The sequence below is a fragment of the Pongo abelii genome, chromosome 11 (genome assembly GCF_028885655.2).
Source record: "Pongo abelii isolate AG06213 chromosome 11, NHGRI_mPonAbe1-v2.0_pri, whole genome shotgun sequence".
Taxonomy (NCBI): Eukaryota; Metazoa; Chordata; class Mammalia; order Primates; family Hominidae; genus Pongo; species Pongo abelii.
In genome coordinates, this window is record NC_071996.2 from 104,266,668 (window position 1) to 104,286,083 (window position 19,416).

At 41.5% G+C, this 19,416-nt stretch overlaps 1 protein-coding gene across 22 annotated transcripts in view; it reads right to left on the bottom strand.

Moving 5' to 3' along the window:
• The window catches only part of HYCC2 (hyccin PI4KA lipid kinase complex subunit 2), a 145,624-nt gene that overhangs the window by 76,416 nt on the left and 49,792 nt on the right, over nt 1-19,416 (bottom strand). For 3 of the 22 annotated variants that reach the window (XM_024242950.3, XM_054548644.1, XM_054548643.1), the window contains exon 1: nt 19,259-19,336. The exons of 5 other annotated variants lie outside the window; for them this stretch is intronic. The gene's annotated coding sequence lies outside the window, so the exon portion shown is untranslated. 22 annotated transcript variants of the gene reach the window in all.

Below are 19,416 nucleotides of genomic sequence, written 5' to 3' on the forward strand. Positions count from 1 at the left end.
CTATTTTTAAGAACCATTATAATAGCCAGATGCAGTGGCTCATGTCTATAATCCCAGTACTTTGGGAGGCTGAGGCAGGCAGATCACTTAAGGTCAAGAGTTCGAGACCAGCCTGGCCAAACATGGTGAAACCCCGTCTCTACTAAAAATATAAAAATTACCCAGGTGCGGTGGTGGGTGCCTGTAATCCCAGCTGTTCGGGAGGCTGAGGCAGGAGAATCACTTGAACCCGGGAGGCGGAGGTTGCAGTGAGCCGAGATCACACCATTGCACTCCAGCCCGGGGGACAGAGCAAGACTCCGTATCGAACAAACAAACAAACAAACAAAAAAACCCAGTATAGCTATAACAAAAATTAACACAGACATTACAAAGAAGGAAAATCACACACTAATTTCTCTCATGAACACAGATGCAAAAATATCAATGAATTAGCAAATTAAATCTAGTACTATATATAAAGAATACCATATATAAAAAGGAATTTACTCCAGGCATATAACGGCAGTTCAGGAGAAAATTCATGTGATCATCCAAATAGGTACAGGAAAAGCATGACACATTCAATATTCAGTTATGATATAACCTATTGAAAAATTCATAAAGAATATCCGTAAAAAGCCTATAGCAAGCATCATAGTCAATGGTAAAATATTGAAAACTTTACCCTCTGAAGTTGAAAACAAGACAGAGATGACCATTATCACCACTTCTATTCAACATTGTACTGGAAGGCCTAGCTAGTACAGTAAGGCAAGAAAAACAAAAAGAATAAGGACTGGAAAGGAAGAAATGCTATTACTCACAGATGATATAATTATACACCAAGAAAACCCAAAAGACTCTATAGAGTATTAGAATAAGTGAATTTATATAAGTTCCTGAATATAAGGTTAATATACAAAAAATCAATTGTGTTTCTATAAACCAGCCACAAATTTTTAAAAATGCACCTTACAACAGCATTAAAAAATAAGACTAGAAGTAAATCTAACAAAAGATGTATAAGACCTCTACAATGAAAACAAGAAAACATTTTCGAGAGAAAATAAAGATGGTGTAAATAAAGCGGAGGATATACCATGTTCATGAGTTGGGAAGACTCATAAAGATGTCAGTTCTCCCTCAATTAATCACTCCCTTGGTATTAAGCATATATGTATTGCCTAATCTGTCATTGTGTGGGGTGTGGGCAGGAAAACTGTAAGGTCCTGGCACAAAAACCAGCCCAAAACTGAGATTGGACCAAGACCATAGAGAACACCCCAATCCTCAATCATGAGCCTATACTAAGGAAGGAGAAAAGTGTGAGGAGAGAAGGGCCTTCCATTTCTCAACAAGATGGAGTGACAGAAAGTGAATTTACATTCTTGCCTGAATTTAAGAAATGGAAGACGGCCCGGTGTGGTGGCTCATGCCTGTAATCCTAGCACTTTTGGAGGGCAAGGCGGGTGGACCACTTGAACTCAGGAGTTCGAGACTAACTTGTGCAACACGGTGAAACCCCATCTCCATTAAAAATATAAAAACTAGCCCAGTGCAGTGATACGCACCTGTAGTACCAGCTACTCAGGAGGCAGAGGCAGGAGAATCATTTGAGCCCAGGAGGCGAGGCTGCAGTGAGCCGAGATCATGCCACTGCACTCTCAGCCTGGGCAACAGGAGTGGGGGGAAAAAAAAACACGGAAGAAAATATGAAACAAAGGCAGGTCACAGTGGCTCACACTTGTTATCCCAGCACTCTGGGAGGCCAAGGCAGGAGGACTACTTGAGCCCAGGAGTTTGAGACCACCCTGGCCAACACAGTGAGACCTCGTCTCTGCAAAAAAAATTTTAAAAATTAGCTGGGCATGGTGGCACACACCTGTAGTTCCAGCTACTCAGGAGGCTGAGGTGGGAAGATCACTTGAACCTGGGAGGTTGAGGCTGCAGTGAGCCGTGACTGTGCCACTGCACTGCAGCCTAGGCAACAGAGTGAGACTCTGTCTCAAAAGAAAAAGAAAAAAGAAAGAAAGAAAGTACATGAAACACAGTTTTCATTACACTGGGCACAGACAATGAAGAACAATGAAGTTGCCTCAACTTCCTTCCTCAAGACTTTCCAGGCTGCAGGGTAAGGAAGAGAAAGGCAAGTGAAACCTGGTAGACTCTCTGAGTTAAGGAGGCAGAGCTAAGAGTACAGGTAGGCCAAAGTGTTAGAGGACAGGGTAATGTGGAGAGCTGTACTGAGAACGAACTCTGGAAATCTGCAAAGGATCCCTTTCTAGTAGTCAAACTAAAACTGATCAGCACACTGTGTGTGTGAGGAAACTACCAGAAGCCAGGAAAAGAAGCACCAGAAAGACTAGAGGTAGCAGTGTCCAGAACTTACACAGGGCCAGAAATAGTGCCGCTTCTCACCAATTCCATTGAGGATGGGGTCAAGTACACATAAGAGTTCTTCCTAAGTAATGGGGACTTACTAGCCCTAAAGTGAACACAGATCCAGTACTATCTATTAAATCTTAAAAATTTTTTTTTTTTTTGAGACGGAATTTCGCTCTTGTCAACCAGGCTGGGGCACAATGGCGTGATCTCCAGTCACTGCAACCTCTGCCTCCTGGGTTCAAGTGATTCTCCAGCCTCGGCCTCTCAAGTAGCTGGGATTATAGGTGCCCACCACCACACCCAGCTAATTTTTGTATTTTTAGTAGAAGCGGGGTTTCGCCATATTGGCCAGGCTGGTCTCGAACTCCTGACCTCAGGTGATCTGTAAAATCAAAATCTGGAACTATTTTCAATAAATGTAACTGCATCCCAGAGCAGAGCTCAAAAACATTTATAGGAATGCAAAACTATCCCACATAATGCAAAGGTTTGAAAAGTGCTTGCATACTGGAGCTTGCCCTTCTTTCTACTTTTAAAATCTAGCAGCCATGTGAAGAAGCCAAAGCTAGCCTAATGAATAGACATAGGCCAGCCAATAGCCAGCACTACCCAACAAATGTGTGAGTGAAGCCATCTTAAATAACAGTCCCAATCAAATGATATGAGTAATCTCAGGGAAGATCAGAAAAAGAACTGCCCAAGCCGGGCATGGTGGCTCACACCTGTAATCCCAGCATTGTGGGAGGCTGAGGCGGGTGGATCACGAGGTCAGGAAATCAAGACCATCCTGGCTAACACGGTGAAACCCTGTCTCTACTAAAAATACAAAAAATTCGCCGGGCATGGTGGTGAGCACCTGTAATCCCAGCTACTTGGGAGGCTGAAGTAGGAGAATCGTTTGAACCCAGGAGGCAGAGGTTGCAGTGAGCTGAGATCACGCCACTGCACTCGATCCTGGGTGACAGAGCGAGACTCCATCTCAAAAACAAACAAACAAACCCTACCTCAAAAACAAACAAACAAAAAACCCAGAAAAGAAAAGCTGGGGAATGAGATGTCCATAAAGGACTCTGAAAAGCTCCAACAACTTCCTGGGAATCCAGAAGGTCATATTCATGCAAAGGGATGTGTACCCAGTGCTATATGCATGCTCAGGAATAATCTGAGAAGCCCTTAAAATCTCATTAGGGGCTAATCTGAGGCTCTGCACACAACTCATTACTGAGAATTAATGGCATCTTTTGCAATTCTACTGGGAGAGGATTCTTGCAAGCTTGAGCTTGGTTTCTTCCAGACTTCATTCCATATGCCTTTTGCTTTGCTGATTTTGCCTTGTATCATCTCATTGTAATAAACTATAACTGTGAATAAAATGACTTGAGTCCTGAGAGTCAATCTTGGAAATCATGAAATGTGGGAATGGTCTTGAGGGACCCTCTACAAAGCTCCTAAGCCCTTTTGACATAAACCTAGTAAATGAAGATAACCTCCTAGCTTCCTGCTAGGACAAGAGGTTCCAGACTTACCTTGTACAAATCCTGCCTTAGGCCTAGAACCAGACATTTCTCCAAGGAATCCCTTTCAGTAAGAAATAATATTTTAAACACTACATTCTGGGTGCTAAAGCTTGGGCGTATCTTAAGTAGAATTTACTCCCATTTAGTGACATAGGGGTAGAGGGAGGAAAGGATCCATTCCTTATATTTCAAGTAAAAAAAATTTTCCCCCATAAAAAGTAGTATCCAACGCCAAAGAACCTAAAAACATGTTGGATATATAACCTGTTTAGGTATGTAGGCACAAAATTAAAGTCGAAAAATAAATTCCAAGAAAATATGTGGAATTTTTTTAATTTTAATTTTCAGAGATGAGTTCTTGCTGTGTTGCCCAGGCTGGTCTTAAACTCTGGGCATCAAGCAATCCTCCTGACTTGGCCTCCCAAAGTGCTGGGATTACAGGCATGAGCCACTGTACCTGGCCTATGTTGAATTTTAGAATAAACCTTTCAAATACTGAATAAATAAATGTTTACAGCGGTTGGTATTCAAAGAGTTGAGTCAAGAAATGCAGTGTCTGGATTTCGTGGCATTTTTAATCTCTAAAAGTATTCCTTACTTAGTTAACTGACACAGTTCATAATAAGTTCTTCCTAAAGGCAAAAATATTTGAAATATTGGCATCTTTTTTTCTTTTGTGTTTTTCCCCAATTTTTTTTATTGTGGTAAAAAAAATTTACCATTTTAACCATTTTTAATGTACATTTCAGTAGTATTAAATACATTCATAATGTTGTCCAACCATCACCATACTCTTTTCATCTCGTAAAACTAAAACTCACGGTGAGCCGAGATCACACCATTGCACTACAGCCTGGGCAACAAGAGCGAAATTCCATCTCAAAAAAAAAAAAACACTAAAACTCTAGGCTAGGCGTAGGGGCTCACACCTGTAATCCCAGCACTTTGGGAGGCCGAGGAAGGCAAATTATTTGAGCCCAGGAGTTTGAGACCAGCCTGGGCAACATGGCAAAACCCTGTCTCAATAAAAAATACAAAAATTAACCGGCCATGATAGTGAGCACCTATAGTTCCAGCTACTCCCAGGGACTGAGGTGAGAGGATCACTTGAGCCCAGAGTTTGGGGTTACAGTGAGCTACAATCATGCCACTGCACCCCAGCATGGGTGACAGAGTGAAACCCCAGCATGGGTGACAGAGTTAAAAATAAAAACATAAAAATAAAAATGAAGGACAAGTTATCATAGCTCAGCCTGCCACAACCACTTAGAAAGAAGCACAATGCCGGGAGCAGTGGCTTATGCCTGTAATCCTAGCTACTCGGGTGGCCGATGTGGGAAGATGACTTGAGGCCAGTAGTTCAAGACCAGCTTGGGAAACATAGAAAGACCCTATCTCTAAAATAAAAATAGCCGGGCACGGTGGCTCACACCTGTAATCCCAGCACTTTAGGAGGCCGAGGCGGGCGGATCACAAGGTCAGGAGATCGAGACCATCCTAGCTAACACAGTGAAACCCCGTCTCTACTAAAAATACAAAAAATTAGCCGGGGTGGTGGCAGGCGCCTGTAGCCTGTAGTCCCAGCTACTCAGGAGGCTGAGGCAGGAGAATGGCGTGAACCTGGGAGGTGGAGCTTGCAGTGAGCCGAGATGGCGCCACTGCACTCCAACCTGGGAGAGAGTGCGAGACTCCGTCTCAAAAAAATAAAAAAATAAATAAAATAAAATAAAATGAAGCACCGTGCACAGTGGAACTCTTTAAATTCTAGAAATAACATAAACCATATTTAGTGTGATGCTCTGCCCATTTCTTGAATAATTCATTAATAGCTGCCAGTTTTAAATGGGGCCTGGGACATGAGAAGGCAAGAGGTCAAGGTGGCAGCACAAGATGCTCTGCCGGCCGGGCACAGTGGCTTATGCCTGTAATCCCAGCACTTTGGGAGGCCGAGGCAGGCGGATCACCTGAGGTTGGGAGTTCGAGACCAGCCTGACCAACATGGAGAAACCCCATCTCTACTAAAAATACAAAATTAGCCAGGCGTGGTGGTGCATGCCTATAATCCCAGCTACTCCGGAGGCTGAGGCAGGAGAATTGCTTGAACCCGGGAGGCGGAGGTTGCGGTGAGCAGAGATCATGCCATTGCACTCCAGCCTGGGTAACAAGAGCGAAACTCCATCTCAAAAAAAAAAAAAAAAAAAGATGCTCTGTCATTTGGGCCTTAAGATCCATCAAATTCAGTGGTATTCAAAGCGTCTGTGGTAGATGATAAAGTAGCTGTATAAAGCTACCAGTAGGCCCTGATAGAAGAATCACAACACAGACCACCAGGCACATAAGTCCATCTAAAGCAGGATTTCTTAACCTTGGCACTATTGGCATTTTGGTCACCCCTGACATTGTGAAAGGCTGTCTTTTACATGGTAGGATGTTTAGCAGCATCCCTGCCCTCTTCCTACTAGATGCCAATAGCAATGCCCTGAATTGTGACCAACAAAATGTCTCTAAACATTGTCAAGTGTGCCCCTGCATGAGAACTATTGCTTCTGAAGAGAGCTATGCCCTCTCTGCAGATGATCGCTCTTCTTTTGAGAAATAGCGCCTTGCTTGGCTTTTGAGCCCCAGCAGAGACTGACCATGTGACCTGACATACTTTCAAGAAGTGAGTGTTCCGATCCACCAAGCCATAAAGCTATATGTGCTGGCAGCATTCCATCATTAAATGGAAGTGATAGTGTGTCAGATATGAACCTTCAAGGGAACATGGGAGGACTGTATTTGTCTATCCTCTTTAAGTCAAATGTGACCTTATGACTTTCTTTGACCAAAGAGCAGAAATCATTTCTGTAGAAACATTTATGTGCCAGTATGCAATTCTCCAGCCTGTTCTTCTCGTCACTATGATAATAGAAGCAGAGATAAATATAGATATGCAATGCTGACCCATCAAATGAAGAACAGCTGCCTGGAATCACCCAACTTGCAGCAGATTTTACATGAGAAGAAATAAATCTCTCTTTTTCAAATTTTAAGACTTTATTTGAAGGTTGGTTGTTACCACTACATAACCAAGTAATCCTGACTACAATGGTTGTAATGAGGTTAGAGCAGGCTCCAAAAGCACAAGTATGCTAAAAGAACAAATGGCTGAGACACCCATGGCACTTACTTCTACTAATCAACTCTTCCTTAATCTATGGCCTTGTAGAGTTCCCTAAGATCAAAGGAAAGAAGGAAAAAAAAACACCTCAGGCCTGGTTTACACATGGTTGCATACAATATGCTGGCACTGACCTTACAGAGAAGTAGCCCTACAGAACAGGAGAAAGGGAACTCCCAGTAGGCAGAACTTCAAACAGTATCTCGTTCACTATACCTGAAGAGACCAAAGATATGGATCTATTGGTTTGGCTAAATGGCCTTTGTAACCAGTATTTGCTCAACAGGCACATGAACAAAATGGTCTTGTCAGCAAGAATAGAAATTATACCCTGGCTCAACACAGACTTCCCCTCACCAATGTTGATCTACAATTTCACAATATGCCAGGCTGTCTCACACCTCACACATTTTCTTATGCTACACTCCTCTCTGGAATGCCTTTCAACTACCCTCTATCCTAACTACCCTCCCCTTCTTCCAACACTCAGACCAACAGTTGCCTCCTCTATGAATCTTTTCCATAGCATACAACCCTGCATCAATTCAAAGCCCTCTCCTTCCTCTTCACGCAGAAGTTCTCAACATAGGGTCCACAGACCCCCAGGGATCTATAATAAAACTCATAAACTTTGATAAGAAGAAAATTGTATCACTCTTTTTACCAATCTCTAACTAACATTTATAATGTCATTAGATTGTAAATATAGGCGAAACAATAAAACAAACAACGATAATATTTTTGTGATTTGGTCATCAATAGAAATCACAGGTATTAGGCCGGGCGCGGCGGCTCATGCCTGTAATCCCAGCACTTTGGGAAGCCAAGGTGGGTGGATCGCTTGAGGTCAGAAGACCAGCCTGGCCAACATAGTGAAACCCCGCCTCTACTAAAAATACCAAAATTAGCCAGGCGTCATGGCGCATGCCTATAGTCCCAGCTACCCAGGAAGGTGAAGCATGAGAATCACTTGAACCTGGGAGGTGGAGGTTGCAGTAATTCAAGATTGCACCATTGCACTCCAGCCTGGGAAAAAGGGCCAGACCCCATCTCAAGAAAAAAAAAGAAATCACAGAAATTTTCATATCAAATTACATTTGTTTCTTATCACTATGTCATGACACTTTTCTCTGGTCAGAGAGCTTCCATTCTACGCTGGATAAAAATGTTTCCAATCTCATCTGCCCAGATATTTAGCTAAACATTTTTCTGGGTGTTTCCGTATGAGATTAACATTTAAATCTATAAACTGAGTAAAGCAGATTGCCTTTCCTAATGTGGGTGGATGTCATTTAATCAGTGGAAAGCCTGAACAGACAAAAAGGCTATGCCTCCCCCAAGTAGATAGTCAGTTCCTCCTGCCTAAGGACATTGGCTTTCTCCAGCCTTCAAACTCAAACTGAAACATTAGCTCTTCAGAGTCTCAAGCCTGAGTGACTGCTACTATGTTATCTCTGGTTCTCAGGCCTTTGGACTGTGTCTGACTGGAATGATACAGTCAGGTCTCCTGAGTCTCCAGCTTGCCAACTACCCTGCAGATCTCAGGACTTGTCAACCTCCTAAATTGTGTAAGCCAATTCCTATAACAAACCTTATAATAAATCACACACAACCTTACTGGTTCTGTTTCTCTGGAAAACCCTGATGAATATAGTTCCTGACTTGTTCAGAATGACCTAAGGATATATGCAGAATCCAGCTCTTATACCTCTCAGAACAGGAATCCAAGTTATAGATGGGAATGCCTGGCCCTGATATCAGGCATTCCATTACCATGTCTTCTTCAGTAGAACAGGCGCATATAAGTGAGATTGGTGGCTAGGCAGATACCCAACCAAAGAGCAAATGTAAATCTCTCTTCTTAATGACAGAGAGTGACTCTTTCAGGACCTCCTTATCTTGACTTTTGGGACGGAAAAAACCCTTTCCTTTCCCCTCACGGAGCAGGGAATAGTTTCTTTCCATTAATACTCCCCTTCCAAAGAAGTCCTCTCCCCTTCTCCCTCTTAAGCCTCATAAATTGATGGGGTGGGCAGAATCATAGTCACAATAGCGCATAGTACTCAATATCTTCTGTTCTCAAAGACCTGTGTGCAGGTTGAAGAGCCCTCTTATTGGCTGGGTGCAGTGGCTCATGCCTGTAATCCTAGCACTTTGGGAGGCTGAGGTGGGTGGAACACCTGAGGTCAAAAGTTCAAGACCAGCCTGGCCAACATGGTGAAACCCCGTCTCTACTAAAAATACAAAAATTAGCCAGCGTAGTGGCACATGCCTGTAATCCCAGCTACTTGGGAGGCTGAGGCGGAGAATCACTTGAACTCGGGAGGCGGAGGTTGCAGTGAGCCGAGATCGCGCCATTGCACTCCAGCCTAGGCAACAACAGCAAAACTCCGTCTAAAAAAAAAAGGGGGGGGTTCTTCTTATTAAACCACAACTTTTCTGGGGCAGGGAGTATGCCTCACTTGCATTTGCATTTCCGGTTCTTAACAGGACCTAGTACATAGTTAGCACTTAATTCATGTCTATTGAATGAAGAGCTTAACAGCACTACTAGGCAGTCAGCAGCAGATACAGTATAGAAGATAAGAAGCAAGTATGTCAAAGATTACTAGTTTCCATCCAATATAGATCCTCACTCCACTCCCACTAATCTAGTTTGTATGCCCAGCTAAAAGCCATTTCTGAACCTTACCGGTAGCTAAGTATAGCCAAATGACTACGTTTCAGTCAATGAGATCAGAAGAAGTGTTGTGTAGGAAATTCTAGAGGGGATTTTTTAAAAGATGAGAGATATAGCCCTTTTGTCTGTGCCTTTCTTCCTCCTTTCTTCTGCCTAGAACATAAATGTGATGGCTGGAGATCCAACAACCATTAGGTAATCTTGAAAGTAGAAGACACATGCTAAAGATGGCAAAAGGAGAAGACAGAAGCAGTTTGTGCCCTTGACAACTCCACAGAGTTGCCATATAGGCCCTAGATCTCCTACGTCTGAATTTTTTTTACCAAATTAACTACTTTAAGCAATGGTTATTTCTTATCTCTGTTTCCGGCAGCCAAACACAATTCCTAACTGATAAAGCAAAAAAGAGACTTCAGCAACAAATTTGTATTCTAAAACACCAACAGCCATCTCAGCTATGCCTCAACTTAATGTTCATAAAGTACAAAATATTTCTACTGAAATGGGAGGGGTAGAGTAGGAAGCAAGACTGAAAAAAGAGATTCTACTCTTGGAGGGTACAACATATACTTCAGATGGATGGATGTTTAGAGTACTTTAGTACACTAACAAATTTCATACTACAGTACTGTAATTTTTTGCCAACAGTTGGTAGTTATGTTCTAAAAAGGCAATGTGGCTTACAAAACTGTAACTGGAAATGCCAAATTACATGAAAATAATGGGTTAAGAAAACAAATAGTTTATCAAAAAAAAAAGAAACATTTTAATGGAAGATGTTCAGCTAGCTGTTTAAAACTTGTTCAAATTAAAAAAAAAAAAAAAAAAGTTGGCTGGGTGTGGTGGCTCATGCCCGTAATCCCAGCACTTTGGGAGGCCAAGGCGGGTGGATCACCTGAGGTCAGGAGTTCGAAACCAGCCTAACATAGTGAAACCCTGTCTCTACTAAATACAAATAATTAGCCAAGCATGATGGCACATGCCTTTAACCCCAGCTACTTGGGAGGCTGAGGCAGAAGAATCGCTTGAACCCGGGAGGTGGAGGTTGCAGTAAGCAGAGACTGCAGCATTGCACTCCAGCCTGGGAGAGCGAAACTCCATCTGAAAAAAAACATAAAATAAAATAGTTGACTCTTCTACAGATTAACCTCCTTCAAGTTTTAAAAAAACACTGCCGTAGCACAACAATCATACTCAGTTAAGGTTGATTTTCCTGCATATTATACAGACTTTTCTATTTATATTTCTTAAATACTTTGAACCAGTTCTTCCTGGCTGCCACTTGAAGTCTTTCATACTTGTAGTTTTTTTTTTTTAATTTTTATTGAATAAGAAAATTTTTAAATTTAAAATTTAATTCAGAAAAATCTTTTCACAAATTCTTTTACTGACTGTCATTTTTTAGACTGTTTTTCATTCTTAAAGAAAATGGAAAATAAACTGATCTCTCTGTGGCCTACCCAACAGACTTGCATAAGACAGTACACATTCTGGCCAGGCGCAGTGGCTTACACCTGTAATCACAGCACTTTGGGAGGCCAAGGCAGGCAGATCACTTGAGCCCAGAAGTTTGAGACCAGCCTGAGCAACATAGCAAGACTTCATCTCTATAAAAAGGACAAAATCAACTGGGCATGGTGGTACATGCCTGTGGTCCCAGATACTTGGGAGGCTGAGGAGGGAGGATTGCTTGAGCCTGGGAGGTCAAGGCTGCAGTGAACCATGATCACACAACTGCACTCCAGTCTGAGCAACAAAGCAAGACCCTGTCTCAAAAAATAATAAAGTAAAAGCACATATTGTAATATTATGGAATACAAATACAAAGGTGTACTATCTTTAATAAAAGATCAACTGGCAAAACTGGTGGGAGGAAATTACTATATTATAATAGAAATCTGGCCAGACATGGTGGCTCCAGCCTATAATCCTGGCACTTTGGGAGGCTGAGAAGGGTGGATCACTTGAGGTCAGGAATTCAAGACCAGCCTGGCCAACATATCCTGTCTCTATTAAAAATACAAAAATGAGGCCGGGTGCGGTGGCTCACGCCTGTAATCCCAGCACTTTGGGAGGCCGAGGCAGGCAGATCACGAGGTCAGGAGATCGAGACCATCCTGGCTAACTTGGTGAAACCCCGTCTTTAATAAAAATACAAAAAATTAGCCGGGCATGGTGGTGGTGGGCGCCTGCAGTCCCAGCTACTTGGGAGGCTGAGGCAGGAGTATGGCATGAACCTGGGAGGCGGAGCTTGCAGTGAGCCGAGATCGCGCCACTGCACTCCAGCCTGGGCAACAGAGCAAGACTCCATCTCTCAAAAAAAAAAAAAAAATTAGCCAGGCATGGTACTAAGCACCTGTAATCCCAACTACTCAAGAGGCAGAGATGGGAGGATCATTTGAGTTCAGGAGGTAGAGGCTGCAGTGAGGTATAATCGCACCACTGCACTCCAGCCTGGGCAACAGAGTGAGACCCTGTCTCCAAAAATAATAATTATTATTAAATATATTAATTAGATTTTTAAATATAGATAAACATATATGTACGGCAACTGTTGAAATGGTCCTAGTGAGAGGCCTACTGAGAGGTTAGAGGCCTGAACAACTACTACTGCTGCTGCTGCTGCTATTACTATTAATAGCAGCTAACATTTATTATGCACCAAGTACTACAATAAAAATCTTCTGTGTATCTGCTCATTTAATCCTAACAATTCTTCTTAAAAACTTTTAATTTTGAAATTATAGTCTCATGGAAAGTTGCAAAAAAAACTGCCAACCGGTCTCATGTACCCTTTGCCCATTTTCCCTCAATGGGAACACCTTGAATAACTACAGTAAAATATCAAGACCAGGAAATTGACATTGCTACAGTCTACAAAGTTTATTCAGATCAAACCAGTTTTACAAGCACTCATGTATATGTGTGTGTATAGCTCTATGCAATTTTATCACATATGTAGACTCATGTAATTACCACCACAATCAAGATACAGAACTGTTCCGTCCCTAAGACACTCTTGTAGTCCCACCCACTCCCCTCTCCTTGATACCTAAACCATGGCAACCACGAATCTGTTCTCCATCTCTTTATTTTTAGTATTTCAAGAATGTTATATAAATGGAATCATAGAATATGCAATTTTGAGATTTTTTTCACTTGAGACCCATTCAAGTTGTTACATTTTATTAACAGTCCATTCCTTTTTATTGCTGCATAGCAGTCCATGATATAGATGCACTATAGTCTATTTAACCTGTTGAAGAACATTTAGGTTTCCAGTTTTTGGCTATTAGGAATAAAGATGCTATGAGAATTCACACAGGTTTTTATATGAATGTAAGTTTTGGTTTCTCTGGAACAAATGCCCAAGACTGCAATTGTTGGCTTGTATAACTCTATTTCTAAAGATAAGGACACTGAGATGTAAATAGTGGAGCTGGGATTCTAATCTAGATAGTTGCCTCTAGGCCCTAACTCTTCATAATATTTCTAGCAGCTACAGAAATTGAGAGAAGTAAATGGAATCAAAGAAAGAGTAAGAAGGTAAAGTCAACAGAACCTAGCATTGCTCAGACGAAGGGTAAGTGTTAAAGATAGATAACATCAGGGTTCCAGCTCCAGCAGGTTAGAAAGATGACAAAAGGGAAAACATGAATTCACTTTTAAACAGATTATAGTTGAAGGACCTGTAGCTCATCTTCATCTAGCAGGCAATTACATGTATAGAATAGGAACTAAAGTTCAAGGGAAAGCTCTGGATTAGAGACACAGATTGAGAACCATCATATTTGGATGCTAATTAAATAAAAAAAGATCACAGAGTAACAAAGTATAAAATGAGAGAAGATTCAGAACCTTAACGAACAGAAACATTTGAGTCTTAAGTTTTATATTTATTTCCCCTAGTATTTTCCATGAACAGCAGATACTGCAAAATACTGCAAATTCAAATTAACTTTAGATTTTATAAAAGCCCTTCATGTTTTCTTTTCTTTTTTCTTTCTTTTTTTTTTTTTTTTTTGGAGACAGAGACTCACTTCATCGCCCAGGCGGGAGAGCAGTGGCACAATCTTGGCTCACTGCAACCTCCACTTCCTAGGTTCAAGCGATTTTCCTGCCTCAGCCACTCGAGTAGCTGGCCCTACAGGTGTGCACCACCATGCCCAGCTAACCTTTGGATTTTTAGTAGAGACAGGGTTTCACCATGTTGGCCAGGCTGGTCTCGAAATCCTGACCTCAAGTGATCTGCTCACCTCGACCTACCGAGATGCTGGGATTACAGGCGTGAGCCACTGTGCCCGGCCATTATGTTTTCTATTTGAGTCTTATAGTCACCCTATAATGTAGAAAGGACAGTAGTATACTCTCTCCCATCCCCACACCCTTTTTCATTTAAAAAGTATAAACTAATAAATAAATAAAAAAAGAACGAATACACAGAATTAAAAAGCCCCAATACAAAAGAATATGGAAAAAGTATAACTTTCAGTCCCTGCTCAGTATCTAACTTGCCTCTCTCATCCATTTTATATATAATATGGAAAGGAATTTAAGGAGGTTAATTGGCAAGTCTTAGTAGCTAACAAGTCTACATTAATTAAGAATCAGGGAGACTGTTTTCACAAGTTAGTGCCAAAGGCGAAAAAGGAAGCTCCTACCCATCTTAAAGCAGAAGCCAAAGCAAAGGCTTTGAAGGCCAAGAAAGCAGTGCTGAAAGGCTGAAAGTAGTCATAAAATATGGTAAGTGGCATCAAACACATATACAAAAAAAGAAGATCCGCAAGTCACCCACGTCCCGGTGGCCCAAGGCACTGCAGCCCCAGAGGCAGCCCAAATATCCTTGTAAGATAGCAGGATACAAGGAGAAAGAAGCTTGACCACTATGCCATCATCAAGTTCCTGCTGACCACTGAGTCTACCATGAAGAAGACAGAAGACAACAACATACTTGTGTTCATTGTGGATGTTAAAGCCAATAAGCATCAGGTCAAATAGGCTATAAAGAAGCTCCGTAACATTGATGAGCCAAGATCAAGACCCTGATCAGACCTGATGAAGAGAAGAAGGCTTATGTTTGACTGGCTCCTGATTATGATGCTTTGGAGGTTGTCAACAAAATTGGGATCATCTAAACTGAGTTCGGCTGGCTAATTCTAAGTATATATATTAGTATCTTCTCACCAGAAAAAAAAAAAGAATCAAGCACTATCAACAGTTAAGTATTCATAATGACAAAGGTGATGGATAAATTTGATTCTAACACTGTTTGAAGTTTCATGTGTTAAAATAGGACAAAATAGATATTCTGTAAACCATGCCTTGCCATTCAATAAATTGATGCCACTTACCATATTTTATGACCACTTTTTTGGCAGTTATATTTCAAACCTAGAAAGTACTATAATTCTATAAATAATCAAAGTCACACCCCTTAATATATTACATAATTGAGTTTTTACGCTTTTCTCTAAAATTAAAATCTACTCATACTTTTTCTCAGATTTGTCTCCATGGCAGCCAGATACCCAAACAGAAAGTCTAGAATTCACAAAGATGAACCATAAGTTTCTAATCTGGACCCAAGTCAAGGTAAACATATTTGCAATGACGACTTTTAGTATATATTATTGAATGAATGTTTACGCAAAGATTAATGCATATATTCATCATATAGCATTATCAGAAAAGGACCTTGAATTACTCCAACTCTTATTTTCCAATTTTAGTTTAATTCTAGAACTAGATAGCTTTCAGGGACAGTAAGAGAATAGGATATAAATGTCTATACAAATTAGCACAGGTCTGAATCATGAAATAAATTAGTTTGATTTATGGAAAGCAGCTAAGTGCCAAGTAAGAACTAATCCAAACCAAAACATTCAGCACAATTTTCATTTCTGGCAACTCCAGCTCCTGGCTAGAAAAACTATCCTAGCTATGACAGGCTGGGTGCAGTGGCTCACGCTTGTAATCCCAGCACTTTGGGAGGCCGAGGCAGGCGGATCACCTGACGTCCGGAGTTCCAGACCAGCCTGACCAATTTGGAGAAATCCCGTCTGTACTAAAAAAAAATTACAAAATTAGCCAGGCGTGGTGGCACATGCCTGTAATCCCAGCTACTCCGGAGGCTGGGGCAGGAAAATGGCTTGAACCTGGGAAACGGAGGTTGCTGTGAGCCCAGATCGCGCCACTGCACTCCAGCCAGGGCAACAAGAGTAAAACTCCGTCTCAAAAAAAGAAAAAAAAAGCTATCCTAGCTATGACATGAAATGGTGACAATTTATTGAGCTATAAAAGTATTAGTAAATTAGTAGATTTGGCAGCCCTTTCTCTAAAGCTAAAACTACTGTTACTGCTTCATACCACAAGTTCTAGAGCCTTGAATTAGACCAAGGCACTTCCACTCTGAAGTGGAAGCCAGTGGTGAACCAAATAATCAAGGGAATTTGTCTCCAAAATACATCTACCCCCTTCGCACTCCTCCCATCCGTAAAATTCTGAAGGGAAGTGGAGATGATATAAGTGATATGTGTATGCCTTTTTAAAAACTCCTAAATTGTTTTGAGGTATCTATTTCCAACTCCATGAAGAATTCTTAAATTAGGTCCAAACTTTTTCAAAAACACTGTATCTGTCACAGGCTTAAGGAGCAGAGCTACAAAGTGACAAGGGCTCAACAGAAGGCTAGGAAGGTAAGGAGCTGTACTGGGAACAGATGTAAGCTACTTTCAGAGCTTTCTGTGCTGGCTCCCTCCAGAATCCACTACATTTTAGTCAGTGATAAATGTTCAGTTCAACATCCCAAGAAATGCACATAGTCTCTAGCAAGATAAAAATGTAAAAAGAAGCAATTCTGGAAATCAAAAAAATAATAATAATAAGCCACAGACGATAACAGACAAAAAAAATCTTCCGTTCTGGCTTTAAAAGAACAGTAACTCGGAACAAGGACCTCTAAGGGGAAAAAAAAGAACAATACAAAGTACTGTTGTGATAACTAGTTTTGAAACTTCTGCCCATATTTTATCAGTTTTTCACTATGTAGCATTGGTTTTTCTATAAGACTCAGTCAAGCTGAAAATTTCAATCATTCTAGAACTTAATAAACTACTACAAGATGCCAAAACTGTGTATTGCAAATAATCAAACTTAAATCTGAATCACATGTCAAGACAGTTTAAGGGCTGGGCTAAAAAACACACTTTCAAGGTCTATTTTAGGGCAAACAATTAAACTCCTTTACAATCATTGTTTCAAATTCCTTATAAACAGCTCCAATACTGAAATGTTTCATAAGAGAGAACTTCTATAACATATAAACGATCATCTAACCACACTATATGCTAATTTGGACTAGTGTTTCTTTAACTACTTGGTAATTTCCTACTCCATACTCAACTTACTGCATTCTACAATGACACCTACTGGCCATTCAAAATCAGCCATTAGTTCTCTAAGACAGCTCTAGGAGGCTTGTTACATAAGAAGAAACACACACACACACACACACACACACACACACACACACACACACACACGCAAAGATTTAACTGGTACTCAAAACACTACAGAATTCCACCTAAAATAGAACCAAAAATTTTCTTTGTGACTGAGATTGCATTATTCTTGGAAAAGGAGAAAAGACAAAGAACAAAACACCAAATATCAATAAAAATTTTTATCTAAAGCACTGACAAATGTCTCAGTACTGAGAACATCTGGGAACAAACAACTTTAATGATGCACCTCTTTCTCAATTAAAATTTTGAGAAAAAATGAAATTTTGATTTAGGTTCATATATAGGAATATAAATTATCATTAACAGAAAAAATCACATCTTATAAAGTTTTTCTGACATGCAGTACTGAAATAAATTTAGGAAAATTGTAGAGTTGCTGACACTACATTAGACCTTATCTCCTAAGCTAAAGGCAATATTTCAAACACCTTACACTTTAGAAATTTATAACACTTCTTTTAAAATCATTTTCCAGTGCTTCTCTGAAAATTGTTTTTCAATGAGCTATAAAATCAAGTTTTTATCTCGTTTGCCCTTCCATAACACATACTGAATAGAATTCCTATTTTAATTCTACATTTTATTGTGGAAACAATGAATTATAAAACTTTTTTAAAATAATATAATTTAGTTAATTATATCTATAAATATATTTTGCCTCTGTCCGAGAGGTTCAGAGTCCACTTTTTAAACCTAATAAATAATTCATAAGTAGCTTCTCAGACTTGCTTACAGAACAAACTACTTAAAAGTTGACTTTTTTCGGCCGGGCGCGGTGGCTCACGCCTGTAATCCCAGCACTTTGGGAGGCCGAGGCAGGCGGATCACCTGACGTCCGGAGTTCGAGACCAGCCTGACCAACACGGAGAAACCCCGTCTCTACTAAAAATACAAAATTAGCCAGGCGTGGTGGCGCATGCCTATAATCCCAGCTACTCCGGAGGCTGAGGCAGGAGAATGGCTTGAACCCGGGGGCGGAGGTTGCTGTGAGCCGAGATCGTGCCACTGCACTCCAGCCTGGGCAACAAGAGCGAAACTCCGTCTCAAAAAAAAAAAAAAAAAAGTTGACTTTTTTCCGCAAATTCAGACCACCACCTGATTTGCACAGTCCCTAACTTCCACAATATCCTGGGGGGAGGAAGGGATCTACCAACTAATTTTCTAGTCATTTTCCAACTTACACTTAGCTCCCATTGTAAATTTTTAAAGGACTCCCCACTTTTCTGAAGATCTTTAAAAAATGTTGTCAGCCTTGACCCTCAATAAATTCACGAACTACAAAACATGAACCTGGCCACATTCATCGCAAACTAGTATCTGTCAAGTCAAGTCCATATTTGGGATAAGCTCTTCGTGACTACTCTATCCTCCCTGCTACCACCCTTCGCCTACAGAACCTGCCAATGTAAATGGCACTCAAGCCAACGAAAAAAGTGTTCTAACACATTAATAGGTTGCAAGATCTCCTCTCCCAGGAGGGACAACCTAGTTGTTTGGGTAAATAACAGCCAAAGATTACATAATGTACAGCAATAATGAGTTTTCAGGATCTGACCGCCAGTAAATATTTTTCTTCTCCGCTCCCCCTCACCACCCCCAGGAAATGGCCCTAAAAGGCAATCACTGGGATTTCTCTTAACTGTCTTCAATGCCGTGTCCTTTTCTCGCCTGGGGCTTTGTGCAAGGAATCTCTTCAGCCCCCACTACACCGCCTTGCTCCCGCCTCTCCTCCCTCTCTGCTGGCGCCACCGCAGCCCCCACGCCCTAGGTGGGCCCCCACGTCGCCCCACAAGGCTCGGCTTCCACCCGCCTCGGCTGCCGCCTTCTCCTCCTCACGACCCTCCCAAGATGCTACCTGGTTTACGAGAGGTTCCGGGACCACCAACACACCGGCTACCGCCTTTCCAGACCACCCTCGCCAGCTCCCCTCTGTAGTTTCCGCGGCCGAAGGAAAAGAAAAATCCTCTTCATCTAGCACTTTGCGTCCCCCAAAGACAGCACCGCCGCCTACCTGTCACCCTGCTGTCTCCGGCTTCCTACCGCCACCGCCTCCCGCAGCAGCCTGCCAACTGCAGCGCAACAACCAACCCTCTCATTGGGTGAGAACACGCGCTCAACAACAGCCTCCCTTATTGGCTGCAGTATGCCCGCGGCCCCGCCCTCTGTGCG